The sequence below is a fragment of the Corvus brachyrhynchos genome, unplaced genomic scaffold (genome assembly GCF_000691975.1).
Source record: "Corvus brachyrhynchos isolate BGI_N302 unplaced genomic scaffold, ASM69197v1 scaffold70, whole genome shotgun sequence".
Classification (NCBI taxonomy): domain Eukaryota; kingdom Metazoa; phylum Chordata; class Aves; order Passeriformes; family Corvidae; genus Corvus; species Corvus brachyrhynchos.
In genome coordinates, this window is record NW_008236217.1 from 1,142,977 (window position 1) to 1,153,845 (window position 10,869).

The 10,869-nt window shown below is 46.4% G+C and overlaps 1 long non-coding RNA gene across 1 annotated transcript in view; it reads right to left on the reverse strand.

The window, feature by feature from the left end:
• Positions 1 to 5,484, reverse strand: part of LOC108449354 — a 15,687-nt gene extending 10,203 nt beyond the window's left edge. The window contains exons 1-2 of the long non-coding RNA XR_001865520.1: positions 5,393 to 5,484; positions 4,909 to 5,050 (exon numbers count right to left, since the gene is read on the reverse strand). This is a non-coding gene — a long non-coding RNA (uncharacterized LOC108449354). The remainder of the gene's footprint in view (positions 1 to 4,908; positions 5,051 to 5,392) is intronic.
• Positions 5,485 to 10,869: the final 5,385 nt, after the last annotated feature.

Here is a 10,869-nt window from a genome sequence, read left to right on the forward strand (position 1 = left end):
GCATCAGCTGACAATCAAAGAAGGTGTGGGGGGTGTGACCTTCTTTCCCTGATGATATCAAGTGCCTTTTTCACAAAAGACAACATTTTGCTGCAAAGTCTGAATTTCTGGGGTGCTTTTTTCTTACCATATGATCCTGGGCTCTGAAAGTCTCCCACTCTAAGCCACTGAATGTGTCTTTTGCTTAATCATAAAAGTGCATTAACTGCACTATTCCCACAGAGTCAGGGGACTCTGACAAGGATTGGACTAAGTGACCTTTGTCACAGTCTTCCTGCCCCTTTGATGGTGCTGAATGGTGCTCGCTTGCTCCTTTTAAAGTGTCCTTCGAGTTTGAGGAAATCCCAAGTTGTCAGGAAATGCAAAGGCATTTTAGCAGGAATCCCAGCAGATGCTTTGGGGAACCTGCAGATGTGCTGCAGACCACAGATGGGATACGGCAGAGTCGGAGGCAGTATCACACAACCCTAGGTGAATTCTCCCTGCCGGAGGGCTCTGAGCAAAATGCGTGCTCATGCTTCCCATCCCAGACAGGGTTTGTAGAGAGAGTTAGTGACTCACTAGGAGTGGGAGTCTTGTTAAAGCTGTCATATGGAGGGAGCGTCAGAAGCTCACCCAGTTTCAGATGTTGATTTTTCCATTCTCAGCTATTCATGGCTACAATAACGAGATGGATAAGCCCACTGTTATTGTCTGTACAGAAATTGAAGGACAAATGACATCTACTTTCAGAAGCAAATGCAGGAATGTTGTCGGATTTTTCTCCCCCAGATTGTAAGCAGTGAGATAGTGTTTTCAAACTCCTTATTTTTGAGAAGTTTGATTATGCTTTAACTAAAACCAAAATGTCAAAACATTGAAGGCGCTATGTCTTCTCTGAAAGTGTGTTACCCTTTTTTTTATCAAAACCAGTCACTGATATTGATGGATAGATGCTTTGAAGAGAGAGGGGAGGTTCTTGTTTCTGCCCCCAAATCTCAGCCATCCTATGATCAAACTTCTGATCAAAGTTTACAAAGTTTGAAACTGCAGAGTAAAGAGAAATGCAAAGCAGCTTGTGAATGGAGAGGTGTGAAACCGAGGGTGTGAAACAGCAGATCTGATCTGCCAGGTTAGCTTTCGCTCTCTACTGAGAAGAAACCCACAAAAGATCAGGCAACTCTGCCGTACAGGATTTGAACTTGAGAAGATTTTTATAAGGCCTGTATGAGGTGGATACCCAGAGAAAGTGGGATTTGTGTGCGTGTGAAACCCTGCTAGCAGAGATAACTAGTTCTGGGAAGCTGAATACAGCCTGAGAAGCCCAAGTTCTGTCCTTACTCATGAATACACTTTTTGTTGACAGCTGTAGATGTTTGAAGGATGAAGCGCACGGATGGTCTCACCCCCTCTCCACCTCCTGCTGTCTACATGACTGACAGAGCAGATCTGGGGCTAAAGTTTTTTAAGCAAACATGAAGCTCCTCCGTGCCTCTTACCCATGTTGCCTTACTGAGGAGCAGAAGATAATTGAGACTGACAGTAAACGCTGCAGGAGAAAAAGTGGGTGATGGTTCTAATTTAGGGATGCTCTCTAATTTTACCCTTGCTCTCTAATTTTACCTCTTTTCTCTCTCAGTTAGGGATTCAGTGCACATTGTTTGGCTAAAGCTCAGTAGAGACTATGCAGAAATTTGCTGTATTCATCCACTACCTTGCTGAACCCTGGATTTTCACAGCAGCCTGCTAGCAGCACTACTGAGGAACAGGATACTTACTCAGAATATTACTTCTGTGCTTGTCAAGAATTTCCAGAAAAAAAAATTTGTATTTTAAGATTTTTTTTCTTTTTTCTTTATGATAAAAAAATATTTTTAGTTCAAAGTTTATCCCTCTGATGTTTTTTCATCATGGCATTAGTCTAGCCAAGAACTTACATCCACGCTTAAGTGTAAATGCATACCTAATAGAGTTAAAAGGAGCTTCAGGAATAGTAGGTGTCTTGCTGAATCAGAGCTAAGTGATAATACGCTCTCACTAGCTGAGACAGACCAGTGAACTGCATGTGTTAACAAGATGAGACTTCGGAGTGGAAGTGACAATAGAGGACAGGGGAACCAGTTTTTAATAGCATCCACTGCACCTTGACATTGCTGCAAGACAAGAGTCTGAGCTGAAACAGTAGGACTTTGAGACATAACTTGGAAGTGGTCTGGACATTTTGCATCTCTGTTGGCTTTCTGTGTGGGCATACAGTGGGGAGGATTTCTTCTGTTCTCATGTGTGGAGTCACACACCTTACTTTCTCATGGCAGGACAAATAGGCCACCAAGAAAGTAGGACACTTGGCCTCTCTCCTCTATGGGAGGTGCAGTGCAGATTGGCTTCTGAGAACTAGGACAGTGCCTCCAAAAGTAGAACAGCTGGTCACCCTGTTCGTGTGTTTGTTGACTTACAAATGTATCCTTTAAAGCTCAAGATTTAAGAGACATTTTTGGCCTACTTAGAGAAATGTTTTCTGAAAATAGGGACAGATACACTGGAACAGACCCAAACCTATGCTTTTCTTCTGGAGCACTGAGCACAGCTAGCAACTGGAGGATCCACATGCTGGGCAAATAAACCCAACAGGTGCTCTGTGTCACTTCTTGCATATCGAGTGATACCACAGTGACAAAGCCGCTCTCCTTGTCTAGGAGGTGTTCACTTTTCAGTAGCTGAATATGGGCAGAAAGACTTGCACTGCAATGTGAGATGATGCTTTGCTGCAAGAAAACTGTTACCAAATCAAACTTGTGTTCGTGTGGATGCTATATATATGTGGTATCTATTAAATCAGAAACAAAAATCTGACTTCCATTCAAGTACATAGAAAGCATCCACAGAGGGTTTCCTTGTCCTGCACTAAGGTCTAAGTGTAATTAGGCCCAGGATGTCCACAGTCCCACTGGAGTTCTAACAATGCCAGTGGGATGGTAGCATGTTGTCCTGGTCAGTAGAATGTGCGTGGGGACCATGCAGCAGCCTGTGTGGGTAAGCAGGAGCAAAGAGTACAAACCAGGTCAGCTGACATGGTTCTTGGAAAGAAGCTGCTGTCCTCACTGGTTGAGAAAAACCCCTCCATGTCTCCTGTAATGATGGCCATTAATATTTCCACCTGGTTGTGACTTAGACTAATCCTGCGTGAGCTTCTCACCTTGAGCCAGAGGTTACTCAAAGTCATTGTGCTGCTCTGAAGTCTGGGTTCACTCTCTTGGGACTCATCATTAGTCAAGTCAGGTATGAGGCTGAATCTTAATAGTTAGAGAGGGAGGCTAATAGAAAGGGAAGCCTTCCATTTTTTTATATCCAGTAAGTGTGCTATGGTAATGAATTTGGAGCCTAGTGGCTCCAGTTAGAGTGGGAAGCTCACTGCCTTGAGAGCAGGTCTTTAATCCACATAAAGAGGTGTTTCATAAGCCATATGTGATGCCCTGCTTTGAATATTAATACCCAGAGTACTTATTCAGCTCACAGCCATTTCATGGAAATGCCATGCCTCTATGAGGCCAGACAGAGCCCTTGGGTGCTCCAGTTCTGGCTTTTTTTGCAAAGACAGTTTCAGGTTGTTCTGTGCTCTTAATTCAAAATTCTCATTCAGCTTAGAGTCTCTGAAACCACTGCATTTATATTACATAATATTAACTGATTTTAGATTTAATGAAAATGTGAAGGAGACTATAGGACAGCAGGTTTGGTCTACTTAGCCAAGTGACCTGTTAGTTATACTTCATGAAGTTACTTAATCTTCTACTGGGCAAGCTCTTCTAAAGTGAAATAACACAGGAGGCAGGGACTGTTCTGGCAAGCACTTGTGTTTTTAAAGGCCTTCTGCAAAAGCTGGGGAATGAATATTCAGTGTGAACTGAGCTGCATTCTAGCTGTGTCAGCCATGCAGCTTTTGTTTTTTACATTTATACCTGTGGGCAGAGCTGGGGAAATTACAGCTACAGAATCCCTGGTGTAGCACTTGCTGCCACCAAGTGCCACTCATCCAGACCTGGGGGCACTGCACCTATGGCAGTGGCAGGCTCAAAATGAAGTGGAGCTCTTAGAAGTGGACATGGACAACCCTGATTGTTTTTAATAGTAGCATATGCCTGTGCTAATGCCTGGGGAAGATGGTTTGGGCTGCTATGCTGGGCCTTGGTCATACTCCAGCTCAAGCAACCAAGAGTGGAGCCAAGCCAGCTGCCTTGTGGGGGATCCTTCCCACAAAGCCAGACTTAGTGAGCAATGAGTGGGTTGTCACTTCTGTGCATTGATTGTTACAACTGTTTTTCTCTCCCAGTGCTGGAAAGGGAAGATGTAGCACGTATTGCTTTTCTCTGCGGGTGGTTACTGCATTTAAATGTGCTCCCTATTAAAGAGTATCATTGTTATTTGCTAGTTACGGCTGCAAAGCGCTCTTGTTCTCTGGTGACCAGCAGGACACAGCACATACTTGCAGTGCAAGAATCCTGCTCTGAGGCAGGGCATAAACTAATCCCAGTCTTGACATTGATTAAGAAAATAAGTGAGAAATAGTTATGGAAGGGAACATTTGTGTGCAAAGCTCAAGGACATGGACCTTGCAAACTGTGCGCATCAGCAAACCATCTCATCCTCTTTACTGTATTCATTCATGCATGAGGCAAGAGGCTTACTTAATGCTTTGGACCAAATCCTTCTGGATTTCAGTTTTGTAGCCTATGATAGAAGTGGTGTACGTAGGATCACGCAGATCAGGTACCTTCCAGTGACTCTTCCAGATGACTGGGGAGGGCACAGCCACACCACTGGCCTGAAAGACTTGTGCCTGGGTGGGTAAGTGCTTGCAGAGATGGGGGCCTGGAGCTCCTGTGTGAGCAACCACAGCATTACTCTGCTAAGCCTGATAAGAAGTCCTACCTGGACCAAGGACAGCCACATAATACAATAAGGAGAGACAGGAGTAGCCTCTGGGAATTTCTAGGCACACAGCATGGTGTGGAGTTATCCTGGGTATCTTCATTTCCTAAGCAAGATGAAGCTGTAACTTGCTTGCAGAATACTGTATGGGGTGAGAAAGCAGAAAATAAAGAATGAAAATGTCTACCCAAACCATAACTATGTGCTGATGAATTCAAGGAGCATCAAACACCATCCTGAATTTTTAAAGCATGTCAGATAACCCAGGTTGAATTTCAACAGGACAGTAAGTCATTCACAGCAGAGAGGGATGAAAACCTCAGGTGTGCTGCAGGCAGAGGGAGTTTCAATGCCCCTATACCTCAGGGAGGCAGGTGGGAAGGTGAAGTGGGTGCTGCATGTCATAACCTTTGGAAAATCCCTCTCCCCTACCTGCCACTGCCTTGGATATGATCCTCTGCCCCAGCAAGTCCCTTCTCCTCACCTGGAGGGTGTATTTCAATTCTTTGCTCCTTGGACTTGTCTGGGAGATAGACCAGCGGTGCTCTCAGGAGGCAAGGAGACTGTGCAGAGACAAAAAAGAGGCAACGGAAGTTTGAGGGAGAGGGAACAGTGATCAGAGACAGCTGAAAGGCTGCTGACGCCCTGAGAGGGAGGGTCTGACCTCCTGGGGCTGAGAACTGCTGGAAGGTCAACAGCTGTGTTCTTTCTCCTAGCTCATGTGCTATCAGCTTGAGAAAATAGCCAGGATTGTTTGTCTTATGGCTGTCCCTCATCTGGACATTCAGAGAAAGCCGTATCAGGTGGAACAGAGACGTTGCCCCCAGATAACTCCCCCTGCCTGCAGTGGGCCAGTGCCCCTGTGGCTTTGCAGCACCACATGGCATCCAGAAGCTGAGCCTGGGGTGGCTGCAGCATGAGCAGAGTGGCTTCTCTTCTCCGTTACGCCCAACTACAGAACCTGTTCCCCCTTCCCTGTCTGGGGTTATCTGTCTCTGTGAGCTTTTTCTGGGTTTCAGGGGGTTTGCTCAGTTCTGACCACAAAGGTATTAAAAAGAGATGGCTGAAAAGGCTGCTCCTGGTGAAGGAGAGAGTAAGGTGCTGGAGGAACTGATGAGCAAGGAGATTGAACTAGGTGCAACAAACAGGTCTAGGATGGTGAAAGGATCACCTCTTCAGTTAAAGAGAATTTGGGGTCTGGGAGCTCATTTAGAGGGTGTGGGACTGGGACAGGATGGCTGTAAGCCCAGCCTTTAGACTGGAAAGGATTTAGGTCTTTCTCCCTTTACTGCTCCAGGGATTGTGTGCCATGCATAGGGTGGGACCGGCAGTGGGAGCACTGGGCAGGGAGGAGAGAGCATGGCTTTCTAGCAACTTGCCTCTGCCTCTGTGAAGGCAGTGATGGAGCTTCCAGGAAAGCAGAGGCTGTGCTCACGGTGGCTGGATGGTGAACTGGGAAGTGTCAGGAGCTTATGAGAAGCAACAAATCTAAGGAGAAGAATTCATTTTTCAAGACTGAAGGAGGCATAGAAAGTGGCACAAGGGTGATTTATGTACTTAAGCAGGGTTTTGGCATTTGTGCCCAGCTTTGTGGTTCATTTCCTCATTCACTCAAATGCATAAAGACTGAACAAATGTTTGGTAAACAGGAACCCAAGGTTTCAGTGATGAAAAGCTTTAACTCTCACCCACAGAGCTGCTTGCAGCATTGGCTTGGAAATGTTTTTGAGAAGATGATGATGATTTCCTCCTCCCCACTCTCATGACTGGGGTAGCTGTAGCTGTGACCCCCCACACTGCCTCACGGCTGTGCCCCACCAAGCTGCCAAGGGCTGCAACGAGCAATAAAAGTGTGTGGTGAGGTGGGGCCCTTCGGGTCAGCCTCCATCGGTGCTGGCAGGGCCAGCTCGGAAACTTGCACAGCTGCTGCCCAGGCTTGATTTGGGCTATGAATAACTGGAGAGCTTTCCATCACCATGGCTGTCGGTTCAGGTATTTGCAAGCACTTTCTTTGGTGGTTTCTTTTTAGTGTGGTTGCTGGACAGGGAGGACAGGATAGAGAGAGGAACCTTTCATGCTTCAGCTTCTACAGCATCCGGCGTTTTCATGAAACCACAAAGGACGTTAAAGAAAAAAGAACAAGCGCTCTGTTTATAGGGATTTAGACCGTCAAAACAAAGAGGGGGCTGTGTTGTTCAGTGATCACTCAGAGTCAAGGAGCCAGAAGACATAGGTTCACAGGAGATGGGCTTCCAGGCTGAAGCCCACCCTCCCTGGGCCACAGTTTGCTGCCCCTTGCTTGTGCCGCTAGAAAGGTTGGCAGAGCTGGCTGGCACTTCGTATCCACTCTGCTGCCCAGCATTGCTGTGCATATTAAAAGGTCTCTCAGGATGATGAGTCTAGCTTTCTGCAGCTGTCTGGGCATTTGTCTTGTGCAGGGCTTTTCCACTCAGAGCCCCTTGCAGGACATGTTGGACGCAAAGGAGGAGTGTGCAGCACTCAAACAAGGAATGCATGGGGAAGGGAGTCAGGCAATATGTAGTCCACACACTGACATCTGCTGCTGCACTGGTTGAGAGCAAATGTTTCTTTTCACCACCTGTGTTCAGTGCAGATTTTTGTGCAATCATGATAGTAGGAGGTAGCACAGAAACAGGTCTGATGGCAGAAGCGGAGAGACTTCTGCTTCCAAAGGTAGTCTGGAAGCTTTTTTTAGGAGCATTGCACCAGGACAATGGCAGTGGGAGGAGAAGGGTGATGACAGCCTTTGATTCTTAATCCCTTGTTCGTCTCTCATCAGTGTCCAAGCTGACTGAAATGCAAAATGAAAGCAATTGTGCAGTATAAATCAGATGCTGGAAGTCCTGTTCGTGATCTACACCCAGTGTCGCCTCCACAGCTCCTGGGCTCTGTGCTGAGGCGGCCAACAGGGTGTGAAGCTGCCCCAGCCCACCACTCACCCACCACTTCAGCCCTTGGAGGAAAAATTTGCAAATCAAGAAATGGCCTGTAAGCATCCCAAGCCACCCTGTGCTCTTTGGTAGGTATTTGTGGAGAAAGGCATTTTAGAGGGATGCAATATGAATGGCTGCAGTGCCATTGCAGACTGAAGGTCTGTCCAGTCAGTCCTGGTGGTGGCTACAGGAGCCTGCCTGCTCCTGCATCCCAGTGGCTGGCATAATTCCCACAAAAACAGTGGCAACACAAGGGTGGAGCATGAGAGAGGCACAACTCTGCCCAGGCGTGGGTGCCCTGCGCCAAGGAGCATCCACACTCTGCCTCCAGCTTGGTGCGTCGAAACTTTCCATCTGACTAAAAGTTGCTCTGTGTTCCTAGATAAAGAGACCCCTGCACACTGCCAAAATTCCTGGTTTCTCCTCGCTGCTGGAGTGCTGGTATCTCTTAGGAGAAAGAGCTGCAGGAGGCAGAATAAATAAGTAAGTTCTCACGCATATTTTTTAGTCACCTGGTGGCCACTGGCCACCTTGTTTATTATTAGCAGCCCAGGCATTTCAAACACAAACAGCAAGCAGGATGGTGTGTGTGTGCTGCCTCCAGACGCTGCTGGCACGTGTCTGATGCATGGGTTCCACTCATCCCAAAAGTGCCTCCCAAGCCAGTGAGCAGGGACAGCCAGGAGGGTGCCATGCAAGAGCCCTCCTCTGCTTTGCAGGGAGGGTGAGCACCCACTTCTGGACTTCCCCAGTGCTCAGCCCCCTTCCAGGGTTCAGACTGCCCTGAGTCAAAGGGTTGGCCATGTGTGCTGCCCTGTTTCAAATGAACTGTGTCCAAATCATCTCCTATTAACCTGCGAGGAAAATATTGGGCTAAGAGTATTTTAGAAGCCTTTGGAAGGGCAAGGGCTGACTCAAATGCTTCTGTTTCATTATTCAATTTTCTTTTAACAAGCTGTCCATTCATGGAGTGCCAGTGAAATTTGGAAGTCCTATTTTGGGTGTGGAAGAGACTTCATAATTTCTAGTACTTATGGAACCTGTGAAAGTTATTTTCTTTTTGGGTTTATGTAAAAACATCCCCAGAGTTAAGCATTTGGGGATTTTCTGAGGAAAAGGTGTGGAGATGAAGTATAAGTAGTCTCCATGGTTTTCATCATCTTGGTAGAGAAAAAAATCATGTGTTTTACAAGGGTATTTTTTCCAAAAAGTCTTGATTAGGAGTCTCCACATTACATAAGTGACTTAAAGCTGAAGATTCAAGCCAATTAAACGCATTTTTGGCGTACCATGCTGTCTGTACAGATACTAATTGATCTAGTCTAAGACTTTTCAGCCCCTTTGTAGTCAGGTATTCTTGCCAGGTGATTTTAGCCAATCAGATGTGAATTCTTTTCAGCACTGATTTTGTGAAAAGTTTGAATTTGCTCCTAGAGGTTTCTGTTAACTCATGGACAGTCATGCTGGTCCACAGTACTTCCATGGAGCTATCAGAGTAAATGTGCAAGTGAGTTTTGGATGTGTACCCCACACAATTGTGTCACCCAAGTGCATGACTTGGAAAACACACATAAAGGCAGAATCTTTACCTGAGGTTCCTTTACAGTTAAATTTCTTCATTAAATAGCAGATATTCCTGTCCACCAACAGCACATACCAAATCATCAGCCAAAGGAATTCCTAAAAGGCTGTGGGACTGATCACAAGGTAGCCAGAAGGTCAGTGAGGTCTCTCAGGTTAACACCAGGATGGGAATGGTAACTCCAAATTCAGCAGCATCATCCCAGACTTACATGCTAGTGAATCCCACCCAACTAGCCAATACTTCCAACAGATTAGTTTTCCAGACTTTCCCACCAACACTTTTCACAGCTAAATTTCTGTGGATCACATCTTTAGTGTTATCTTGAAATATGTTTTGGTGTCATGTAAATGTGTTATCACTCAGAGACAACACAAAGTGCCTTCAGACACTAGGCAGAGAGCCAAAACCTGTCCTTGGGTGACCATTTGCAATTCTTCTTGGCTCCATGTTATCTGAAGGTCAAGTTGGACCCAGACTGAAATGCTAAGTCAAAGCCAAAGAAGTTTTAGGAGGACAAAAGTAGTTATCGGCAGTTTCCACTTGATTTTTTTCTGGTGATGGGGAGGTAAAACATGAGTAAGAGGAGGCAAAAGGAACATCCCAAATGCATCTTGTAGGATTCTATGACCCCTTGGTTTCTAGCTGTTAAAGTGCAAGGTATTTTGCTCTTACCTTATAATTTGTGCTGAGCTCTTCCATAGCCCTTTTTGCCAACACTGAGCCCAACTGTGTCTTCAACTGAGTGCATATTTTTTGTTTCTTCTACTGACTTTCTCTGTTTGGTCCATCTTGCTGGGTGACACTCCTGTGCCAGGATAAGGGTGCTTGCAAGAGGCATTGAGCTGGGTGCACCTCCTCTCTCCCAGTTTCAGGAAGGCATAGCCAAGTGTAATCCTATGTGCAAACATCAGTGAGGCAGTGGCACTAAATGCTGTCTGCTAAACACCGATGCTGCGCTTGGCCAACATCTTATGGGACTCAATCCTGTGCATGGAGATTACAAACTAGAGTGCTGGGGCTGCCCATGGTTCCCCTTCGTGCAAGCCCTGACAATGTGCCTCTGCCTGGGGCTGTCACAAGGAGAACCCCACTGCTTCTGTCCCCATTCATGGCTGGGTTTGCTCCCGCACCCCATGGCATGCCAGCTGGGGAGGGCCTCTCTCACCGGGAAAACACCTCCCTACCAGTTGCTGGCCTGGGGCCACCAGCATGTTCCTCACTGGTCTCGAAGTCATCACCAAATGGCAGTGACTCCTCTGGAGTGCACTAAATGAATTTGCTCTTTACAGATAACTGGTTAGCACTGGGACCTAGAATATTACCTTGTGGTTGCTAATAACCTGGGTCAGAACTGAGCGGTGATTTATTCAGGAAAGGCTTTATATCTGCCTCCTTAAGTGCTTGCCTTGCTGCTTTGCCTCT